General features: G+C 47.6%; 1 long non-coding RNA gene across 1 annotated transcript; it reads left to right on the top strand.

Moving 5' to 3' along the window:
• Positions 1-2,752: 2,752 nt before the first annotated feature.
• On the top strand, positions 2,753-3,591 carry LOC107136272. The gene is made up of 2 exons (XR_001502661.2): positions 2,753-3,078; positions 3,258-3,591. It is a non-coding gene; the product is annotated as an uncharacterized LOC107136272 (long non-coding RNA).
• Positions 3,592-22,883: the final 19,292 nt, after the last annotated feature.

The following is a 22,883-nucleotide window of genomic DNA, read 5'->3' as shown; positions in this document are numbered from 1 at the left end:
CCCCCCCGTTATTTTGCCCAGCCAGCCGGACTGCAGCATATAAACACTATTAATTTGTGTATGTTGGTCTTGTATCCTGCAATTTTACTAAATTTGCTAATCAGTTCTAACAATGTTTTAAAGTCTTTTGGTTTTTCCATATGTACAGATAAGAACAGGTAACCTGCAAGCAGTTGTAGTTTGACTTTCTCTTTCCCAATTAGGATGCATTTTAGTTTTTTCTCTTATCTGATTGCTCTAGTTAGGACTTTCAGTACTATGCTAATCAAGAATGGTGAAAGTGGGCTGGGTGGTGCCTGCCTGTGATCCCAGAGGCAGGAGGATTGTGAATTCAGAGTCAGCCTCAGCAACTTGGAGAGGACTTAAGCAATTTAGTGAAACCCTGTCTCAAAAGTAAAAAGTAAAAAAAAAAGGCTGAGTATTTGAGCACCCCTGGGTTCCCTCCCTGGTACCAAACAAACAAAAACCAAAAAAGAATGGTGAAAGTGGTCATTTTGTTTTGTTCAGATCTTAGAGGAAATGCTTTCAACTTTCCCCTGTTCAATACAATGTTAGCTGTGGGTTTGTCACTCGTGTCCTGAATTGTGTTGGGGTATCTTCCTTCTTGCTGAATTTCTGGTTTTTTGTTTTTGTTTTTAATCGTGAAGGCATGACGCATTTTATCAAGCATCAAGCAAACCTATTCTTATCAAGCCTCTTTCAATGTATGTTTCTGTGGGTAGAGAATTGGGAATTGGGCCTCCACACCAGATGTTACCCTATACCTCTAAGAAAACATTATCAAAATTTAGAAATTGTGCGTTATTGGAAAAGCTTTATTTAAAAAACATAAATAGAGCTTTCAAGAGCCATCAGGAGAAATCAAAAGGCTCAAATCATGGATACTTTTTGGGTTGCAAAATAAGGACTGTGTGTATATTGAGGTGAAATTTATGTAACACAAAACTAACCACTTGAAAATGAACAATTCGGCAGCATTTAGTACCCTCACAATGCTGGGCAGCCACCCCTCCAAGGAAATACCATTCCCTTTAAGTGGTCTCTCCCCATTTCCCTGTTTCCTCAGCCCCTGCCAACACAACCTGCTTTCTGTCTCTGTGGATTTGCCTGTTCTGGGTGTTTCACATAAATGCAACCATACCATATGTGGTCTCCTGGATCTGATTTATTTCACTTTGCATATTTTCAAGGTTCATCCACACTGTAGTATCAGAACATTACTCTTTTCTGTTTGTTTGTTTTGTTTTTCTTTTTAATTTTTTATTGTGGGTTGTTCAAAACATTACAAATTTCTTGACATATCACATTCCACACTTTGATTCAAGTGGGTTATGAACTCCCACCTTCACCCCATACACAGATTGCAGAATCACATCAGTTACACATCCATTGATTTACATATTGCCATACTAGTGTCTGTTGTGCTCCGCTGCCTTTCCCATCCTCCACCCTCCCCCCTCCCCACCTCTCCCCTCCCCTCCCCTCCTCTCTCTCTACCCCCTCCACTGTATAACCCTGAGGGTCTCCTTCCATTACCATGCAATTTCCCTTCTCTCTCCCTTTCCCTCCCACCTCTCATCCCTGTTAAATGTTAATCTTCTTCTCCTGCTCTTCGTCCCTACTCTGATCTTAGTTACTCTCCTTATATCAAAGAAGACATTTGGCATTTGTTTTTTAGGGATTGGCTAGCTTCACTTAGCATAATCTGCTCTAATGCCATCCATTTCCCTGCAAATTCTATGATTTTGTCATTTTTTAATGCAGAGTAATACTCCATTGTGTATAAATGCCACATTTTTTTTATCCATTCGTCTATTGAAGGGCATCTAGGTTGGTTCCACAGTCTTGCTATTGTGAATTGTGCTGCTATGAACATCGATGTAGCAGTGTCCCTGTAGCATGCTCTTTTTAGGTCTTTAGGGAATAGACCAAGAAGGGGAATAGCTGGGTCAAATGGTGGCTCCATTCCCAGCTTTCCAAGAAATCTCCATACTGCTTTCCAAATTGGCTGCACCAATCTGCAGTCCCACCAGCAATGTACAAGTGTACCCTTTTCCCCACATCCTCGCCAGCACATGTTGTTGTTTGACTTCATAATGACTGCCAATCTTACTGGAGTGAGATGGTATCTTAGGGTGGTTTTGATTTGCATTTCTCTGACAGCTAGAGATGGTGAGCATTTTTTCATGTACTTGTTGATTGACTGTATGTCCTCCTCTGAGAAGTGTCTGTTCAGGTCCTTGGCCCATTTGTTGATTGGGTTGTTTAGAACATTACTCTTTTTTAAGGCTAAATAATATTCCATTGTATGGATGCTGTGTGTGTGTTGGGGGGCAGTTATTCTTGTTGTTTTTCTTTTTTTTACAAGTTGCTTTGTCTATATCGTCTTGGTCCTCTGTAGTCAGGAAGCCTAGTTACCTTGCCACTGTGTCTTATCCCTGCTTTCATGCACACATGAAATGTGGCTTCCTGGCAGGGAAATGGTCCAGTAGCACTGTGAACTTCTCTGGGACTTCAGTGGGCAGTGTAAATCTGCAGAGAAATGCCCCCAGAACCTCACAAGCAGCATGCTAAGAATAAGAGACGCTGTGCTTTACGTTGGTGCAGAGGGGGCGGCATTTTGAGCTCGGGGTTATCCACGTCTGCAAATGGATTCTGACCCCACTGGGTTAAGCAAACACAAGTGGCCAATAGAATTGGAACAAAGGTTCCAACTTGTGGAACTCTGGCTGGAGCAAAATTATTTGAACAGTCTCTGCAGAGGGGAGGATCCCTTGCTCTGGACTGCCAGGAAGGTCGTTAGTAATTTTATTTCACTTTGACAATGAAGGATTCTGCTCCATTTTTCAAAGTCTTGCTCAGAATTTCCTCCCTGGCTCCTCCTCCCTACATCCCTGCTGAGGGGCCCCCGGGCCAGCAGGAAGTGCTTCCTGTGCTGGGTAAAAGCTATCGGGTGACAGGCCGAACCCCTTCCAAGGCAACATCGGAAAGCTGAGCCTCCCCGTCCTTCCTCTCAGGGTTAATGGGATGGGCACCCAGCTCTGGTTAGTGTTTTTCTTCTGCCCAAGAAACATAAAGGTGAGTTGAGATGAAGACAGGCGATTCTGGAGCAAAATCCCCATTTTGTCCTTGGGGCTGATTGTTTCGGGGGTTTGAAACGTTGAAAAACAATACTGAATCCATCCCCAAGAGGAAAACCGGTTTTATTTATTTATTTATTTATTTATTTATTTATTTTTGTTTCCCTCCCCATGAAGTGTTTGAAAGAGTTGCTGGAAAAACCAACGAAGCCGGTTTTCTTTTTCATGCCTTCTTCCGGGCAGCTCAGGAGCCTGCTCTCATGAACTTGCCCTCTGGCTCTGGTCTCGCTCACACAATTGAAAATCTTTATGGCATCTCTGCTCTGTGCCTCTGAAACTTTTTTTAAAAATCAGAACTCAATGTTCTTCGAGCCAGCCGGCCGCCCCCCTCTGCCCGGGGGCAGGGCCGTGTTGGTTTTGCCCAGCACCTGGAGGATCCTGGCACTTGGTAGGTGCTTTGTGAATGCTGACAGAAGGAATAAACGCTGCTTCCTGCCGGGCTGTATCAATATTTTCCTGGTTCTGCCAGGCCCGGTATTTGCTATGTAAGCATTTCATGTCTGCACACGTGTGCGGATGGTGAGAGGTGGACGGTGTCTCCTGCCTGGCAGCAGAGCCCCGCAGCCAGGAAACACTGCCATCTTGGAGGCTGGGAAGGGACGTGGGGATGGAATCCAGGCCAGCTGGGGCTAAGGAGCCCATGCTGGCCTCGGCATGCCCTGCCCAGCCTCCCCCGAATCAGGGCTACAGTGAGCAGAGGCCGAGGCATCCCTGCCACATGGCCCAGGCTTTGGAATGTCCAAGCCAAGATTGGGGGGGGGGGTGTTTGCAAAATAGCAAAAGGTGCTCCTGATGGAAATCCCAGGGTGTGTTCCTCGGGGGCCCAGAAAAGCCTGACCCCAGAGCCCACAGGGAGGAGGAGCACTCCTCCACTTCTTCCCAGTTTGGCCCCAGGTCACAGCAGAGAACCAAGCAGTTTCTGGGCCTCTGAGGACAGAGGTTGGGTGGCCAGCTGGGAGCATTCCCCAGACAATTCCCTGCCTCCCAGGGCTTGGTGTGGGAGAGGGACGCTCTCCCAGCCCTGGACAGAGTTAGTGTACAGCCGTGGCATGGTGGCCAGGGAGGGATTTCAAAGCAAATTGTCTGTGCTGATTCAGTCCTGGCTAGACTTATAAAAGTGTTTTTAGGGGACACCTAGATATGAATGTCCCACGGCACTGAGTGAGTCTGAGCCACTAGGCGGGCGTGGTGTTGCTAGGGCAACAGTAGGCACTTGAATCTGGACTGAATTTTTAGGAGACTGATTTCTACTGTGCTACTCAAAGGAGAATAATTTTTATTCATTAGTGGACAATTCAAGGCCTTCAGAACAAAATGCAGACGTGTTTTAAAAAATGTGCAAGAAAAGAAAACATGTATTGATGAGGAGCTCTGATTATCTGTCAGGGTTTCTTCAGAGACACAGAACCAATAAAGGGGGGGAGTGCCCCTCAGCATCCATGGGGAATTGGCTGTAAGGACCCCCACAGACTCCCAAATCCACAAATGCCCAAGACCCCTAGATAAAATGGTGCAATATTTACCTATATCTTTCATATGCCTGAATACTTTAAATCATCTCTAGTTAGCTTAGAATATCTACTACAATGCAAATGCCATGTAAAAGTGGTTACACTGTATTGTTTATGGAAAAACAATAAGAAAAAAATGTCTTACATGTTCAGCATAGATTTTTTTTTTTTTTTTGGTACTGGGGATTGAACCCAGGGCCGTCTACCACTGAGCTACATCCCCAGCCGTTTTTATTTTGAGATGGGGTCTTGCTAACTTGTCCAGGCTGGTCTTGAACTTGTGATCCTCCTGCCTCAGCCTCCCGAGTCCCTGGGATTACAGGTGTGCACCGTTGTACCCCGCCAGATGCAACTTTTAAAAAATATTTTTGAACCATGGTTGCTTGTACCCAGGGATGTGGCTGGGGCTGTACACACACACACACACACACACACACACACACACACACCCTGACACACACTGGCGTGCCTGTGAAGAGATTGAGAGAAGAGGTAATCCGCATTATACAACTTTTACTGATTCACATTTTTAGCTCATTTAAAAAACACCTTTACAGCAACATGGAGATTGATGTTTGAGCTGCCAACTGGGCTTAACCAAGTTCACACATAAGAGTAACTGTCAGGGCACCTCGTGTTTGTTTTATATTTTAAATGCTTAAAAAAAAAAAAAAACCTTTTGAGTGGGATAGATGAGTTGGGAGGGTGAGCCACGAAAAGCGAACCAGAATCTCTCTGTGTCTTGGGTGCCAGGGAGGTTGCTCCTGGCGGTGGCAGGCTGGGGGAGGCATGTGTGTCTATCTGGCAGCTGAGACCCCCCCAACCTGGAGGTCTGGGAGGGGTGAAGCTGAAGGCAGAGGCAGGTGACAAACTCTGTGACAAAAAGCTCAGAGAAGGAGGAACAGTGTGATCCTTAGGGGCAGCCGTGTCTCCATGGCCCCTGGAAACAGGACAGACCTATTCAGGACGTGGTGACTGCAGGACGGGTGCCCTTTCCTGGGATCTCTTCAGCTTGGGAGGGCATAATGGTAAGTTCAAAATTATTAATAAATTAATTATTTCTTAAGACATAATTTAAAAATAATAATGACATCAAACCATTCTTTAGTTCCGAGACATTAAAATCAATTTCCATTTTCTGACAACTCAACGAAAGTGTCTTTGGCTTTGAGTCAATGAAATGTGGCTTCTATCACAGGGAGTGTCCCCTGGAAAGAGAGAGGAAGGTTGTCTGTAAACCTCTGCCGAGGGACAGCAACCTGGGACACACAGGGCTTCGAACTCCTGCAGAGATTGTCCAAGGTCTTCAGTGGTTATAAACGGCCCTAGTCACATTCCCTTATTTTCCAAACGATTAAAAACTTGAAGGCATAAAATTTAAGACTAGGTGTCTTAAGGACCGCTGTGTCCTTCCTCTCGTTGTTGCACAGTCGCCAGCCCGAATGCCCCTCCCGTGTGTTCCTGGTTGGATCCTGTCCCCACGTGCACACAGCCGGTCCAGCAGCTGGCTCACCCATGCTCTCTCCCATCAGGGCTCAGCATGCGGTGCGCTGCTGTTTGACTGCCCAGCTGGGGCAGGAGCTCAGCAGGGCAGAGGCAACTGCAGTCTGCACAGCACTCAGGACATGTGAGACAAGGGTGGTGACCAAGCTGGCTGTCCATCAGAATGGCCTGTCCCCTCCTCCTCTGCCTCCCAGCCTTTCTTGCAGTGAGGTGCAGCCATGGACTAAATTCCTGCAAATGGAATGTGGGGGCTGTTTCTGGCCTGGGACCCACAACCCTGTGTAGGTCTTTTCTCCTCACCTTTCCCTTCCTGCTGCCTGGAATCCAGGCTTGATGGCAACTCAGCTACAGTCTGTGGACAGTGAGAATGGGCTAGGAGACCAGGCAGCGTCACAGAAGGGACCCTGCTTCCTGGGTAATGGTGTGGAGCCGAGCTGCACTGTGGACTTGGAATGCTGGGTAAGACAGAAGTGAATTTCCATGATCTAATGACTGAAGAGCTCACCAGGACACACACGTGGCGTGCACAGGTTTAAGGAAGCATACCTATGCACAGGGAGTGTGCAGGCTGGACAGCGGACTCCCCCTAAGACCCAGAGGCAGGTAGAAAGTAGGGAATGCCCTGCTCAGGCAAGGAAGCCACCTTTGGATGTCCCAGAGGGGCAGGAGGAGCTCTGCTCCAGGTCCTCTTGTACATAGGTCCACATGTTGGCCAGAGGTTGGCGGCCAGAGCTCTCAGGCCGGGCAGCCGAGGGGTGGGCTGACAGGCTGAGTCCATTAGCAAGCACCCAGACTCGGACTAAACAGAACCAGCCTGCTAAGACACAAGTCCTCAGGCTGGCTTGGGTCCAAGGTGTCCATGCAGCAGGGGACAGCATCTAGAGACTGCTTTGGGTGCTCTATCCAGAGAGAAGGCAGGAGGGCAGGGCAGGAGCGTTCCCCCGCAAGCCTATCACATACCGGCTCCATGCTCTTATGCTCTCATTTAATCCTCAACAGCCCTGTGAAGTGGGACAATAACCCTGCTTTACAGCTAAGTAGACAGAGGTTCACTTTCCCAAAGCCACCCAGGTAGTAGGACAGCTGTCACCCAGACCTTGGGTCTAAAACAAACTCTCACTCTCCTGTACTGCATGGCCCCAGCATAAGCCACAGGCAAGAATGCACTTTCAGTCAGGACCATGTGGGCCTGTCTGCTCTGCATCGATGGTCCTCCCTGGTCCTTCACCAAGGCCGTCACTGTCCACATCTTATAGCCACATGGCCTGGGGTCTCAGGGTAGGGTATGTATACCCCCGAGGGCCAGGGCCTAAGGTGTCAGCCTTCTGGGGGATACTGCCATCAGTCTGCAAGGGATGGGAAGGGATGGGAAGGGCTTTGGTGTGAGGACTCTAAACTGTTCCCAGGTTTCAGATCTGGTCCCGTGAGCAACAGCACCAGAGGGTGCTAGCACCTTACCGCATCCTGGTCACAGCAGGAGAAATTATATTCCATGCCTTCTGTCCTGCACTAGAGACCCCAGGAACACATCCAACAAGGCCACTGGGTGCCCCTGTGGACCCGGCACTGGGAGTGACACAGGAGCCAGACAATGGCATTCAGACCGGGGATTCTGATTTGACTTAATGAAGGGTAGGAGAGGCAGGGCCTTCAACGGTGCTTGGATGGACACCTGGAGAATTCTGGTTTTACTTATTGTGCCCTCTCGCGTGACATATCACCATTAGAGCTTAATGCCTTTAGATAAGGAAGACTTAAGATTTTGAGACAGTCCTAGAGTCCCCAAGGAAGAGCAATGCCACAAGCCATCGCTACTTGAGGGTCAGGGTTAGTGACCTCTGGCATCCTGGCCCTGTGGCAGGGGACACAGGATGGGTTCCTAAGATGAACTAGCAGCAGAGGGAGGAGGACGGAGAGGGAGGGACAGGGTCCTCGGGACAAAACTCCCCCTCGTTCTCAGGCCTGGGCTTGGGTTCAGTTCTCCACTCTCTGGGGAGAGCGTCTAGTTTTCACCTGAGGGGTGATTCTGGTTTATTCATGCCAGTTTGGATCTTTTTTGTTTTTTACAAAAGATGGATCTAGAGATAAGTCTGGGCCTCTGACTCTGGCCTCAGTGTTGGCCAGTGAGCTTTTCCGGGAGGGAGGTGGGGGGTGTAGGCGACCTTCCTCGACTTTGAAAAGTGGCAGAGGAGGTGTGCCTCCTTGCCCACTGGGCATCGCTGCAGGGCAGGCCATGGCACTGCCAGTCAGACAGCACTAGAGCTCCCTGGCCATGTGCCCTGGTTGTATGAGGGGAGTCGGTCCTCCTCCTTTACACCACGTGGAGTCTGATTTTCATCCATTCATTTATCAAACAGACGTTTTTGAACACCCAGTATGTGCTTGGAACTTCATGTAATCCAGGGGAGACAGTTTACGTGATAGATAAGTCATCAAAACAGTAGGTGCATATAAAGAGGATGTCTGGGGGGAAGCCTTACAGAGAAGGTGACATTCAGTCCCAAGCACTGTGGCGAATTCCCTTCGTGAAGCCTACTGAAGTAAGGCCATCTGAAATGCAGGATTGGAGCTCTTTGTAACAAATGTTCCTTCTAAAACAAACAGTTCTCCAATGTAGGTGATTCTGCGTCCTCCTCCCAGGGACATTTAGTACCACCTGGAAACACTTTTTGATGGTCATGAGCATCGAAATGTGGCCCTTTTTGATGGCGGGTAGAATGAAGCCGGGGGTGTGGCCGAACACCCTGCAATGCACAGAAGGCTCCCCACCACACACACACACACACACACACACACACACACACACACGTGCAAATAGGGCCAGGGTTGAGAACCTGCTGCAGACAGACTTGCCTGTCGCAGACACTAGGAAAGCAAGTGGCTGTGTCTGCCCCTTCCCTGGGCAGCTCAGGCTGCAGGCTGGACCACACAGAGCTCCGGGGAGCAGATGGGAGCGCCTGGTGCAGGGAGCTCCTGCAGCCCCAGCGCAAGTGCTGAATGGGAGCGAGAAAGAGCAAGATGGTGATCTGCACTAACTGCCGCGACCCGCTGCCAAATCGCCAGGGAAGGAAAATGAGACGCATCCCCAGAAACTCTGTTTATGGTGCAGGAAGGGTTTAGTGACTTTCCTGCTCAAGTTACCATCGGGATATCGGTTTCATCATCATCAACCTCCAATTTCCTGTTTTGCTTATCTCAGAATTACTTTATTTTATGTTTGCACTGCCCATATGGCTTTGGCTTCAAGTTGATTAGATATGGAGCTGCTTTATAATGGATTAGAATGCAGGATTTGTTTGCTTTGTAATATTTTAAGAAAGCAGTGAAAGGGGTCGAAACGACGGGGAGATGCTGTATATTTACAGTCTGACTCTCTTTTCATTACCGGAAAAGACAACTTATTTAGGAATGTGGATCATGGCTCTTGGTCACTTTTTGATTTGTGTTGCACTTCAGGGTTTTCCTGAGTTACAAATCCCCACAGATTTGGGGGACTTAAGAGGTACACTGGGACAGTTATTTTCCTCTTGGCCGTTTTTCTTTTCTTCCCTGGATTTGGTGTTTTCCCCTCCCTTCCCTGAGGGGCTCCCCCTAAGCCCTCCTATTGCCACTTTTCCACGCAGTTGGAAACCTTCTTCAAATCAGTCCCCAGAAAGCGAAGGCCTGTCACACCGGCAGGCTGGGCATTGACACAGCCATCTTAATATCCCACTATCAACTCATATTTTAAGAAAAATCTGTTTTCTTGTTCATTTCAAACTACTGTGCAAGGCTACATCCTGCTGTTTGTGAGACTCTTGGGACAGTGCACTGTGCCCCGAGGGCTTTGCAGGCAGGCAGAAGGCCACACGCGCTGGCTCTGTGGCCAGGACTTCAGGACAGTTGAGAAGGTGGCCTGCTAGTTGAGACCAGGACTGAGGGCTCCGTTGCAGGGGCTCTCTGAGTCTTGGGTTGGAGGTTGCCTTTGGCATATTTCAACCCCACCAGCCATGAGAACCCTTGGGCGTCATTGTTAGAAACAGTGTGTGCAATGGCATAACTGTGGCTGACAGCAATTCATTGGATATTTCAAAACCTCTAGTGGAAATCTGAAATGGTTCCAACACTGAGAAGTGATGTACATCTGAAGTGGTAGATACGCCAATTACCCGATCACTGTGAATTGTTCAAGTGTATCCATGTCACACTGCACCTCACAGATACGTGCAGTCACTACCTGTCAATTAAAAATAAAAATGTATTCAAAAAGCAAACAAGTAAAATAACTTTAAAAAAAAAAAAACAACAAAGAAAAAGAAGCAGTTGTGCAGCCAAGGCTGAGAACTTGGGATCAGGATCTAAGATGTTTGTCTACAGACCTGAGTCCCCACTTCCTTTGTTGAAGCCAGACAAGCATTTGTAGGATCTGGAAGGTAGTTGTGGTTAGTGGTGAGCTTGTAGGGTTAGCCTTTATTGGGTTGTGGTACATTTCTTCTATACCTAATTTGTTTGGAGGTCTTTTTTTTTTTTTTTGAAAGTACTTTATTTGTTTTTTTTACTTTATTTGTTTGTATTTTTATTTTTATTTTTTTATATAATGCCGAGGATTGAGCCCAGTGCCTCACACATGCTAGGCAAGTGCTTTACCACTGAGCCACAACCCCAGCCCCTGTTGGGAGTTTTTATCAGGAAAGGATTTGAATTTTGTCCAAAAACTTTGCCTGCAGCCCTGAGACGGTCATGTGAGCTTTGCCCTTCTCTGACTGATGTGGCACACTCCATTTGTAGATTTGCCTGGCTGAGCCATCTTTTAAGGGTAAGTCCTGTTTGATTGTGGTGAACAATCTTTTAATGTCTATTCAATTCAATTTACTAGTTTTTGTTTTTGTTTTTGTGGAGAATTTTGGCACCTATGTTCATCAGATATTTTGGTCTGTTATTTTCCTGCAGTGTCCTTGACTGGCCTTGATATCCTGGTAATGCTGGCCTGGTAAAATGATTTTGAAAGAATTTTTTTCTCTTTTTTTTTTTTTGTGTGTGTGTGCGTGTGTGTGTGTGTGTGTGTGTGTGTGTGAGGTTCTGCGGATTGAATCCAGGAGCACTCTACCACTGAGCTACATGTCCAGCTCTTTTTAAGTTCTATTGTGAGACAGGGACTCACTAAATTTCTGAGGATAGTCTTGAACTTCTGATCCTCCTGTCTCAGTCTCCCAAGTAACTGGGATCATAAGTCACCACCACACTCGGCCTCCTTTGAGAAGGATTGGCATATGTTTGAAGAAAAAAATAAATAAAATTTAAGTAGGATTCAACAGAAAAGCCATCAGTCCCTGGGGTCTCCTCTGATAGGAAACTTATTGATCCATCTCCTTATGTATTAGTCAGGGTTCTCTAGAGGAACAGAATCAACAAGCAGTATCATTATAAAAACGGAATTTATTAGATTGGCTGACATGACCAGAAGTGGACAGTCCACAGTGGCCGTCTGCAGGCTGGAGAGTGGGGAGAACCAGTAGCTGCACAATCCAAGAGGCTGAAGCCCCAGAACAGGAGGGATCAACGGTGCTACCCTAGTCTGAGACCAAAGGCTTTTGGAAACCCCAGGAGAATCACTGGCAGAGACCCCTTTGGAAGAGTGGAGAGCGAGAGCCTGATGTCCTCAGGTAATCACAGCAGCAATCAAGAGCCCCTTCAAGAAGGATCAGCTGCTGCTTCCTCATCTTCCAACTTTTATTCCATCCAAGCCACCATCCTATTGGACAGTGCTGCCCACGCTCAGGGAAGGTCTCCACTTCAGTTCACTATGCCACATGCCAGTCATTCCTAGGCTCACCCTCACTGACACACCCAGAAGCCTCTTTTTTTTTTTTTTTTTTTTTAAAGTTTTTTTTTTTTAATATTTATTTATTTTTTAGTTCTTGGCGGACACAACATCTTTGTATGTGGTGCTGAGGATCGAACCCGGGCCGCACGCATGCCAGGCGAGCGCGCTACCGATTGAGCCACATCTCCAGCCCCCAGAAGCCTCTTAATCATCTGCATCTCTTAATCCAATCAAGCCGGCAACTCAAAGTAACCATTCCACCTTATTGCTATTAGTCTGCTCGTATCTGCTGTTTCTTCAGGAGTCAGTCTTGGTAAGTTGCATGGAAAGGCTACTGTGAATTGTATCCCTCAATATATGAGTTCAAGTCCCAACCACTGGCACCTCTGAAGGTGGCCTAACTTGGACACAGGGTCTTGGCAGATGTATCTTAAGATATTAGTTGTAAGAAGAGAACAGACAGCCACACAGGCACCAGAAGCAAGGTGGCCAGGTGATAACAGGGCCAGAGAACAGAGCATCCGGCTCAGCTGTGAACAAGAACCCGAGGGCTCCCAGCAACCAGGAGGACAGGCGAGGACATGCAGGGACTTTCTCTGAGTCCCCAGAAAGAACCAACCCTGTCAACACTGGTTTTGGATCTCTGGCCTCTAGAACTGTAAGAGAATATTTTCTATTATTTAAAGCTTGCCAGCACATGGGTCTTTATTCCAGCAGCCCCAGGAAACCGTCACAATAGCTCATTAAGAGCAACAAAAGGGGCTGGGGTTGTGGCTCAGTGGTAGAGCACTTGCCTAGCATGTGTGGGGCCCTGGGTTTGATCCTCAGCACCACATGAACATGAAAATAAATTAAAAAAAATAAAGGTATTTGTCCATCTATATCTGTCTATCTATCTATCTATCTATCTATACATCTATTTTTTAAAGAGCAACAAAAGGATTCTTCAACTTCCAGGGGAAACTGAGAGCCAAATGCATTTAACCCAGAATAATTACATTGAATCTATTTATTTATTTTGCAGTGCTGGGGATTGAACCCTGGGGTGCTCTATCACTAAACTACACTCCATCCCTTTTATTTATTTATTTTTTGTTTTGTTTTGTTTTGCGACAAGGTCTCACTAAGTTGCTAAGGCTGGCTTTGAACTTGTGATCCTCCTGCCTCAGCCTCCTAAGCCACTGGGATTATAGGCCACCATGCCCTGCCAGAGCATTTATAATTTTAGTCAAAGTGAAAAACTAAGCAAGGGGCTGGGGTTATGGCTCAGAGGTAGAGCGCGTGAGGCACTGGGTTGGATCCTCAGCACCACATAAATATAAAATGTGTCCACCTATAACTAAGAAATAAATATTAAAAAAAAACAACTAAGCATGGCAGGACAGCTCTCATTCCAGGTTCAGTCTCTGGAGCTCACTAGTTTGGCTGGAGAATGGGTCAACATGCAGCTCAGTTTGGAATTCCTTGGTTGCACGGGGTTCAAAAGGTCCCTGACTCACCATGGCCATTGGTACCACTAGACATTTCACTCAGCACTTGGAAATCCCTGTCTTCTAGCATACCTTCTCTTCCCTCCCAAAGACTTCAAAGCACTCTAACTATGCTGTCACTTGATAATGGACCACCCATACTTTGGGATACTGGGGTCCATTAATTTCAGGACTTCTTCCACCAAAATGCTGGTACACATTGGAGAGACAACAGGTATCTGCTGGGTACCCCCCAAAATGTGAATGGTGGCAAGTATCATCATACATGAAAAGGACAAGTCGCCCCAAATAGGAGGACCAAGACGAGACACAGAATAGTCAATGTCAGACAAGCACATCAGATAGAACACGAATCTCTAGGATATGTAAAGCACTCAAAAACCTTAACACCAAAAAAACCCAAATAACCCAATCATTAAATGGACCAAGGAACTGAATAGACACTTCTCAGAAGAGAATATACATCAACCAACAAATGAAAAATGTTCACATCTAGAAATACAAATAAAAACACTACTCTAAGATTTCATCTCACTCCAGTCAGAATGGCAGCTATTAAGAATACAAACACAATAAGTGTTAGCAAGGATGTGGGGGAAAAGGCACACTCATACACTGCTGGTGGGACTGCAAATTGGTGCAGCTACTATGGAAAGCAGTATGGAGATTCCTTAGAAAACTTGGAATGGAATCACCATTTGACCCACCTATCCCACTCCTTGGTCTATACCCAAAGGACTTAAAAACAGCATAGTACAGGGACACAGCTGTTAGGGTCTGTAAACAAGTCAAGATGGCGCCTACATCAATGTTTATAGCAGCACAATTCACAATAGCTAAGTTGTAGAACCAACCCAGATGCCCTTCAGTAGATGAATGGATAGGGAAACTGCGGTATATATACACAATGGAACATTACTCAGCATTAAGAGAGAATAAAATCATGGCATTTGCAGGTAAATGGATGGAGTTGGAGAATATCATGCTGAGTGAAGTAAGCCAAACCCCCAAAACAAAAGGCTGAATGTTTTCTTTGATATGAGGATGCTGACTCATAATGGCGAGGGGGGTGTGGAGCATGGGGGAATGGGGGAACTTTATATAGAGCAAAGGGAACGGAGAGAAGGGAGGGGCATGGGGGTAGGAATGAAGGTGGAATGAGTTAGACATCATTACCCTAAGTACATGGATGAAGACACAAATGGTGTGAAAATACTTTGTGTACAATCAGTGACTTAAAAAATTGTGCTCTATATGTGTAATATGAAATGAATTGCCTTCTGCCAAAGATTAGGTAACTTGTTCAGTTAGGCAGCTTTTAGGTGGTGGCCCTGGAGTTGGACTTTAGAATAAGTAAATAATTTAATAAAAAAGAATAATCGATGCCAGAGGAAGCATCATTCGGGCAACAAAAGAACACTTTACGTTCCTATCCAATCATCTAATGAGTACCTTAGAGCAAATTTAGAAGATATTGTATCCGTAAAATGAGGACAGTGGCTCTGAAAAAAGGGCACGTGCCGAATGAGGAAGAATCCTTGAAAATTAAAAATATTATCTGTTGGGTAAACATATAACGGCAGCAGCACCCCAGAGAAAAACCCCAGCATGGCGTCTAACGACCCTCTTTCTCCTCTTTGTTTCTTTCACTGGCGCGAAACGTTCCCGCCGGCGCCAATGTTCAAACCCTGCTGGTGGGAAGCCTTAGCCCCAATTAGAATTAACTTCTTGGGCTCTGGAACTGACATATGGAAGAGCTTGCCAATAAACGGGCGACCTGTTATCTACCTCAGCCCCTGCTACCTCTCTTAGACCTATATAAACACACAGCCTTTTGTAATAAAGTGGAAACCTCTTTGGTAATCTGTGTCGTGTGGTGCGGCGTCTTCCAGTCTTACATTATCCAAATAAAACCTCTAAGAAAAGATGGGAGGTAAAGGAAATCTTCCAGTAAAGGAAAATAAGAAAATATAGGTGACGTAGAGGATCAGTTCACCAAGTCCAGTATTTTATCAGATGGCTGTTCCCAAAACACAAAAGAAGGAAAATTGAAAATAAAAACAGTAACTGAATGAAATTACCAGAGTTTAAAAGATTTACCAGATTCAGCTAGAAAGTCTACAGCCAAAGCTGGGCAAGTGTAAGAGGTTAAGTCTCATATCTAGACACACTCTTGTAAAATTTCAGAACATCAAACATAAAGAAAAGATACTAAAAATGCACAAACATAGAACAATTAACTACAAAGGGACAAGAATCAGATTTGCATTCAGTTTCTCCTCAGCACCACTGGTCATTAGAAAACAATAGGTGACACCTTCAAAAGTCTGAAACAAAATTTTAAACAGATCTTTATATCTAGCAGCCTGTGAATCAAATGAGACAGAAAAATAAAGACATTTGATGCATGAAAAATTCTCTTTTACCATCCTCATGCTCTATTTGGAAAAATTATTCAAGGATATGCTCCAGCAAAATAATGACAATAATGACTAGCACTGATTGAGGGCTTACTATTTAAGGACTTAACTGTATATGTATTGACTAATTTCAGCCTCACTATTATGCTGTGAGTTGGGTTACTATTTTTATCATCGTAATCTTCACCTTACACATAAGGAAATAAAATGCATAGAAAGATTAGGTAACTTGTCCAGTTATGCAGCTTTTAGGTGGTGGCCCTGGAGTTGGACTTGAAGCCTGTCTCTGTAGTCTGGCTCCAAGAAGTCATGATTTCTTGGAGGTAGAAGGAATCCAACAAAAAGAATCTGGCTTCAGGAACAAGAGATCGTTCCTGAATATGAGAGGAAAATGAGAGATGTTCCAGATTGAGAGCCACACAGGCAGACCTAGAAAGATTGTCCCCGTTGGAAGATGCCAATTTAAAGGTCTAAATATAGTCATGTGAAGAAGAAAAAAATAAAACTAACACAAATTGGGTGAAAGTGGAAGCGCTAGAGGCATTGTAGAGGAGTAAATGATCACCTGTCATGCCCTCAGTGAACAGATGTTGGTTTACAGCCAATAAGTGAAGAAAAGGTACACAATTTTAATGTGGCAACATTTTGGAGATGTGTGATAATGTAACAAACGAACAATAGGCCTGTGGACAGCTGGGCTGAGAGCAAACCCCGGAAACAGAAGCCCCAAGGTGCAGCACTGCGCTTGGACTCCCAGCGATAAACCTACTGGCCTTGACAAGGGTGGCTATCTAAGCTCACCGCCATGGTCTGAATGTTTGTGTCCCCTAAAATTCACTTGTTGAAATCCCTCCCCCAAGGTGATGGTGGGGGACACTGGGGCCTTTGGAGTGAGTAGGGCATGAGTGCAAAGCCCTCCTTCATGAGATTAGTGCCTCCAAGGGCTGCGAGTCCCTTCCACTGTGGACTCATACCCATAGTGGCTGGGATATTCCAATAGCTGTGGGGACAATGCAAAAGACCCCTGACTGTCTGGCTTCCAAAGGTGTGGCTCTGGTCCCTGGGCCTCTGGCCTCCGCAGCCTCTCCTATGTTGGCAAGCATCCCAGCCCATCCTTGGGACTCAGTTCTACTCACCATTGCCCCCTCCCCAGGTCTGGACTGCAGCCTGCCCCCCATTGTATGCTTCTCCTGCGCCAGCTGCCGGCCTTGCCAGGCCCTGGACTCTCCTCTCCTCGGTCCCCAGGACACCCAATTCTGCACAGCAGTGTGCCAGACCCCTGACTCTTGCCTCGGCTCTCCCTCCCTGGCTCTGTGCAGCTGAATTCTGCTTCTGGGCCTGACGCACATCTGCCCCTTCACCTGCCCCATGAGCACAGGGCCCTGCCCTCCCAGTCTGCCTACAGCACATCGTATCAGGTCTTAGGATCCACCACCAGAGCTGCTGATGGCCAATGTGACCCAGGAGTGCTCCCAGGATGAGCCACCGAGCCTGCCTTGCCTTGGAGGGTTAGAGCTTCCCAAGAGAAGGGGTCTCCTCTCTTCCTTTGAAGATCAACATTAAAGTAAAATATTTGTGTGGGACACGGTGAAACCAAGAAAAGCTGTGTTCTCCCAGGCAGCCACTGCCCTCTTGCTCAGTGACCACACAGAAGGTGGACACCATGTTGAGGTTCAGGAATTGCCCTGTCTCCCTTGTCACCGGGGTGTCCTCATCAGGGTGGAAGAGCTGGGCCAACGGCCAGCACCATGTCTGCATGAGACAGTGTTGATTAAATGAAGCAAAGCCCAAGGGATGAGGAAGAAAGAAAGCCTGGCCAGAGGAGCAGGCCTGGACAGCCACCGGGTATGTAGAGGCCCTGTGGCAGTGAAAGCCTCCCTCTCTAGTCCAAGGCGCTGGGGACAGGCCAGTCTGTTAGGACAGGGATTTGGAAATGTTCCGGGTATTTGACAAATGTCCTCAGAAACCCTTTCTCAACTGGACCTTCTTCCTCCCTTCCAGGAGTCCTCTGTTCCTACCAGATTGTGCCTGTCCGCCAGCTCCACCTTCCCCCCAGTCTGTCCTGCCTCCAAGGAGCAGGAGCTGGTGGGGAGAGGGATCCTTCCGACTGCGGTGCATCACCCTGCGAGGGCTGACTTCGCCAAGTGCCGACGGTGCAGCTTACACGACAGAGACGTCATCTCCCATCTCCTGTGTGTCTGTGTCCAAACTTCCCCTTCTACAAAGACTCCATCATTTTGGATTAGAGCTCACCCAACTCCAGTGTGACTAATTTCATTTAATTACTTTAACTAATTGTATCTGCACGACTCTATTTACAAAATAAGGTCACATTCTGAGGTCCTGGCTTAGGACTTTGACATATGAATTTGGAGGGGGACACTTCAACCCATAGCAGGGAGGTTGGGGGCTTTGATCCTTGAGAACCGGCATGAACACAGCAGTAGTCACTAGAGAGGTGACATTCCAGGGACAGCCACTCACCACCCACTGAGTTTGTCACCTTATTTCCATCTATTTCTTTCTCTCTTTTTTATTCTTTGGGGATTGAACCCACGGATGCCTTACCTCCAAGCTACACTCCCGGTCCTTTGGGTTTTCATTTAGTTTTGGGGGATTGAACCCAGGCACTTTTCCACTGAGCTAAGTCCCCAGTCCTTTAGGAGCTGGCCTTGAACTTGGGTTCCGCCTGCCTCAGCCTCCTGAGTCACTGGGATCACAGGCATCTGCCACCACGCCTGGTTTTTTTCCATCCACTTCTTAGAGAGACCCATGTTTAACCTAAAGAGGTAGAATCTGTCCTGAGAGCTGCCATCTACTTGGCTCTTGGGACTGCCCCCTCGGGGCCCGGTGTTGGGCCTCTTCCTGGAGTGTGGCCAGGAGGGAGGACAGGGACCGTGGGCAGGTTGTCCTGCCAGGCACTGGGTGGCCCCCACAGTGTACAGGCTCAGGAACAGGGAGGTAGAGGCAGGTGGTGCCCAGGCATCGGGTAAGAGCCTGCTCCAACCCTTAGGAACCCCAAAGAAGGAACCAACATGCTCCCCAGGAAGGGGAGGGGTTGGCGTCGGGAGCCCGAGGCCCCTGGACAGAGAAGAAGCGGTGGTTTCCAGGAGGCTGGACACGTTGCGTTTAAGGACTAGGGCGAGGCTTTGGCAGAAGAAAGGGCTCATGGGCGTGGGGAGCCCCAAGGAGGCCGCGCCTATCTGCTAAGGGGGCGGGTTTCAACCTGGAGGCAGCCTAGAGCAGTCAGGGGTGTGCGAGGCGTGCGTGTGAGTGATGTGTCCCAGCACGGACTGGACGGGGTGATGAGAGATGGCGGGCAGCCAGGCGCCCCACGGGGCCAGGCCTGGGTGTGGCCAAGTCAGGGGGTGCAGTTGAGGTGTCAGCAATGTGGGGGTGTCACCCTGGAGAGTGGCCAGTGCCTTGTGGTGATCAGAGAAGCCCGGAGGGTGGAGGCTTCTGAGGAGGCAGGTGGCGGAGGAGGAACCAGGGGCTAGTGAAGAGAGGAAGACCCTGGCAGGGATGGGCTGAGAGGTCTGCAGTCCTTCTTGTGACAGCCCAGGGGCGAGGGGGCAGTGACAGAGCCTTGGGAGAGCCCACGTTGAGTGGGCAGGAGGAGGGAGGAAGGAGAGAGGAGGTGGAGGAGGATTGTGAGCTCCTTGGGCCGGGGGGCCATTTCTGGCACTGGGGCCCTGGCCCTGGGCATAGTCTCTAGGGCAGGACCCTTCCTCACCTCTTCCAGCCTTTGGTGGCCCCAGGTATTCCTTGGCTTGTGGCCACATGCTCCTGTCTCTGCCTCTGTCTTCACCTGGCTGCTTTCCTATGTCTCTGTATGTCTTCTCCATTTTTGACGCATGTAAGGCCAGCAGCCATTGGGATTAGGGCTCACCCTAAACCTGGATGATGTCACCTCAAGACCTGCACCTTAATCTTATCTGCAAAGACTCTATTCCAAATAAGGTCGCATTCTGAGATTCCAGGTGGACAGATATTTTTCGAGGGGCCACCATTCAACCCTCACAACCACAGACTAATTTTTTTCTTTACGGTAGTAAGGATGGATGGAACCCAGGGCCTTGCACATGCTAAGCAAATGTTCTTCCACTGCACTACATCCCCAGCCCTAGACTGACATTTTTGAGAGTGAAAGAAGAGAAAGAAATATAATGGTAGAAAGAAATATAATGGTAGAAAGAAATATAATGGTAGCTCTAGACACAGCACAAATAATGAGGCCAAGAAAGAGGCTGCAGTTTGCTTCAGTCTTTGCAAGTGCAGAGGAAGGAGAAGGGAAATGAAAAATCGGAGGTGTCAGAAGAGGGAGAAGGATGACTGAAAAACAATACACAGAGCAAATTTGGAAGTAATTTGCAAAGGAAGTAAAGCTGAGTTTTTGAAAGAGCAAAGTAATACTGACTGAGAAAGGAAAACAAAAAAATTTTTGATGTGTGTACAGATACATTTTGCAAAATTGTGACACAGTGTCTCATGCTGTATGCAGACACTGTGACCCCAATTCACCTTCACAACTGTGAAGGGGGTTTCTTGGGGGCTGCCCGTAACAAAGCACCAAAACCCAGGTGGCTTGAAACACAAATGGATATTCCTGCAGCTTTGGAGGCAGAGTGTCCTGAAGCAAGATGCCGGCACCTGGGAACGCAGGGAGGATCCCACTGGCCTTTTAGCTTCTGTGGTCGCAGGTACTCCCACTGCTCCCAGCTTGCTCCCTGCTGTCACCGGCTTCTCCCTCTGTGTCCGTGTCTTCTTTCCTTATAAGGATACCTGTCACATCTGAATAAGGGCACACCCAGGATGACCTCATCTTAACTAATGACATCTGTAACAACGCTGTTTCCAAATAAGGCCACCTTCACAGGTACTGGGGGTTAAAACTTCAGAGTACCGCTGTGAGCAACATGGTTTTCAACACCAAGCTCAGAAAGGTTTATTTCAAAAGCTCTACACACAGCACCTCAAAGAATCCAAGAAGCTTCCCTGGTTCACAGAATGAGCCGGTGTCTGAGCCTGTCCCACTCAGCCTGAGCATGGCTACGCCAGACACATGCTGGGTGCGAAGGGATTCAGGCAGCAAATAGCCGTGGCTGAAAGAGCGATTTACCCATGGCTGACCACAGCTGAGATGAGAGGAGGATGGACTTGGACATCCTGGGAGGACAGCACTGGTACCCCTCCTAGGTTGAACAGTGGTCATGCTGGCCACAATCCCAGTTCTCGGAGATCAGGGATTGAGGGCAAGCATCAAAGACTTCCCACTTCAGCCAGCTCCGGGATTCCTGCCTTCAACTGAAATCATAGGTGAATCTGCAGCAAGGCCGGTTCCCAGCTAGCCAGCTGGCCACATACCACCAAACCCCGGGGTGGCCCAGACCAGCTGCTCGCAGGTGTGGGTAAAATCACAAAACAGGTTGGAAGAGGAGAAGGTAAGGTGCCATCCTTACCCTGGGAAGACCTCAGGTTCTCAGACATCTGGAACACTTGCAGGACTGGAAGAGAAAACCTGGGTCTCCTCACCTGTCCCAGGATCGGACCTGACCCATGGCCACCCTTAGAAGTGGATCACACGCCCCCTGGTGGATGCTTTCAAATACTCCTGGTAGGAAAGACCATCTTGAGGGTGGGTTCTACAGGATGCAGTAGGAGGAGAGGTCAAGACCACCCCAGACAGCTCGCCTCAGAGATAAGGGTTGGAGGCCCAGAGGAGAAGTGACACCCGATGCTCACAGAGCTACCAAGGTCACAGTGGGAATGAGTCTCTGGCAGGTGGGACGGCACGCCAAGGATAACTTAACACACAGGGCACTGCGTTCTTTCCACCTCCTCGTATCTTTAATAGGAAAAAGTTTTAAATAGAATGAGGTGAACATTGTGTGGAGTGGGGGGGGGGTGGAACCCTGAGCCTTGTACACGCTAGGCCATGCCTCACCCTGAGCCACATCTCCAAAGTGACAATGAGGAGTTTTTAACTACATTTTTTTTTGGTACTGGGAATTGAACTCAGGGGTACTTGACCACTGAGCCACATCCCCAGCCCTATTTTGTATTTATTTAGAGACAGGGTCTCACTGAGTTGCTTAGCACCTCGCCATTGCTGAGTCTGGCTTTGAACTCTCGATCCTCCTGCCCCAGCCTCCTGAGACACTGGGATTACAGGCATGGACCACCACACCCAGCCTAACTACGAATTTTTTAAAGAATGAATATTCTGGGGGGAGGGCCCTGTGAGAATATGCTCTTACAGAAAATAGCACACCTGTCCCTTCGTTTCAGAGGACAGTAGGGGAAGTTGGCATTGTCACCAGACTCCTTGGTGCTTGCCCTCCAGTCACAAATCAGAGAGTCCAAGCATTTTTAAGCTGACAAGGATTCCTCTTTCCCAAGTTTTCAGGATTTGAAAATGTGTTAGACTTTGTCCTTAGTGGGGACCAACCACTGCTGCCATGGGTGTCCCCAGGCCTGAAGGTGCCGTGATTCATGCGGATGTACTGAATTAAACTTGTTTATGGAAAGAGCAAGGTTTAGATACTGACATGTACACTGTCCCTTTCTAGAAAGAACTGGAGCCTGCTACAAAGAAACCAAGTATATCTGACAGTGCTAATGCAATATCAGCACATCAAGACAGGCAAAGGAAGAAGAGGCGGGTATGGTGGGCAGAGGTCACTGTCATTGAATCTGGCATAAACTTCCTAGCAGCCACTGTGTAGCTAATAGGCATTACTAGAAAGATAGGGTCCAGCAATTTTTTTAAAGTCATTTCCCCCCTTGGCATTATATTGTTTTTTTTTATTGTTGGTTGTTCAAAACATTACATAGTTCTTGATATATCATATTTCACACTTTGATTCAAGTGGGTTATGAACTCCCATTTTTACCCCGTATACAGATTGCAGAATCACATCAGTTACACATCCATTGATTTACATATTGCCATACTAGTGTCTGTTGTGTTCTGCTACCTTTCCTATCCTCTACTATCCCCCCTCCCCTCCCCTCCC

Source organism: Marmota marmota, unplaced genomic scaffold (assembly GCF_001458135.2).
Source record: "Marmota marmota marmota unplaced genomic scaffold, marMar, whole genome shotgun sequence".
Classification (NCBI taxonomy): domain Eukaryota; kingdom Metazoa; phylum Chordata; class Mammalia; order Rodentia; family Sciuridae; genus Marmota; species Marmota marmota.
This window is presented reverse-complemented; position numbering and strand designations above follow the sequence as displayed.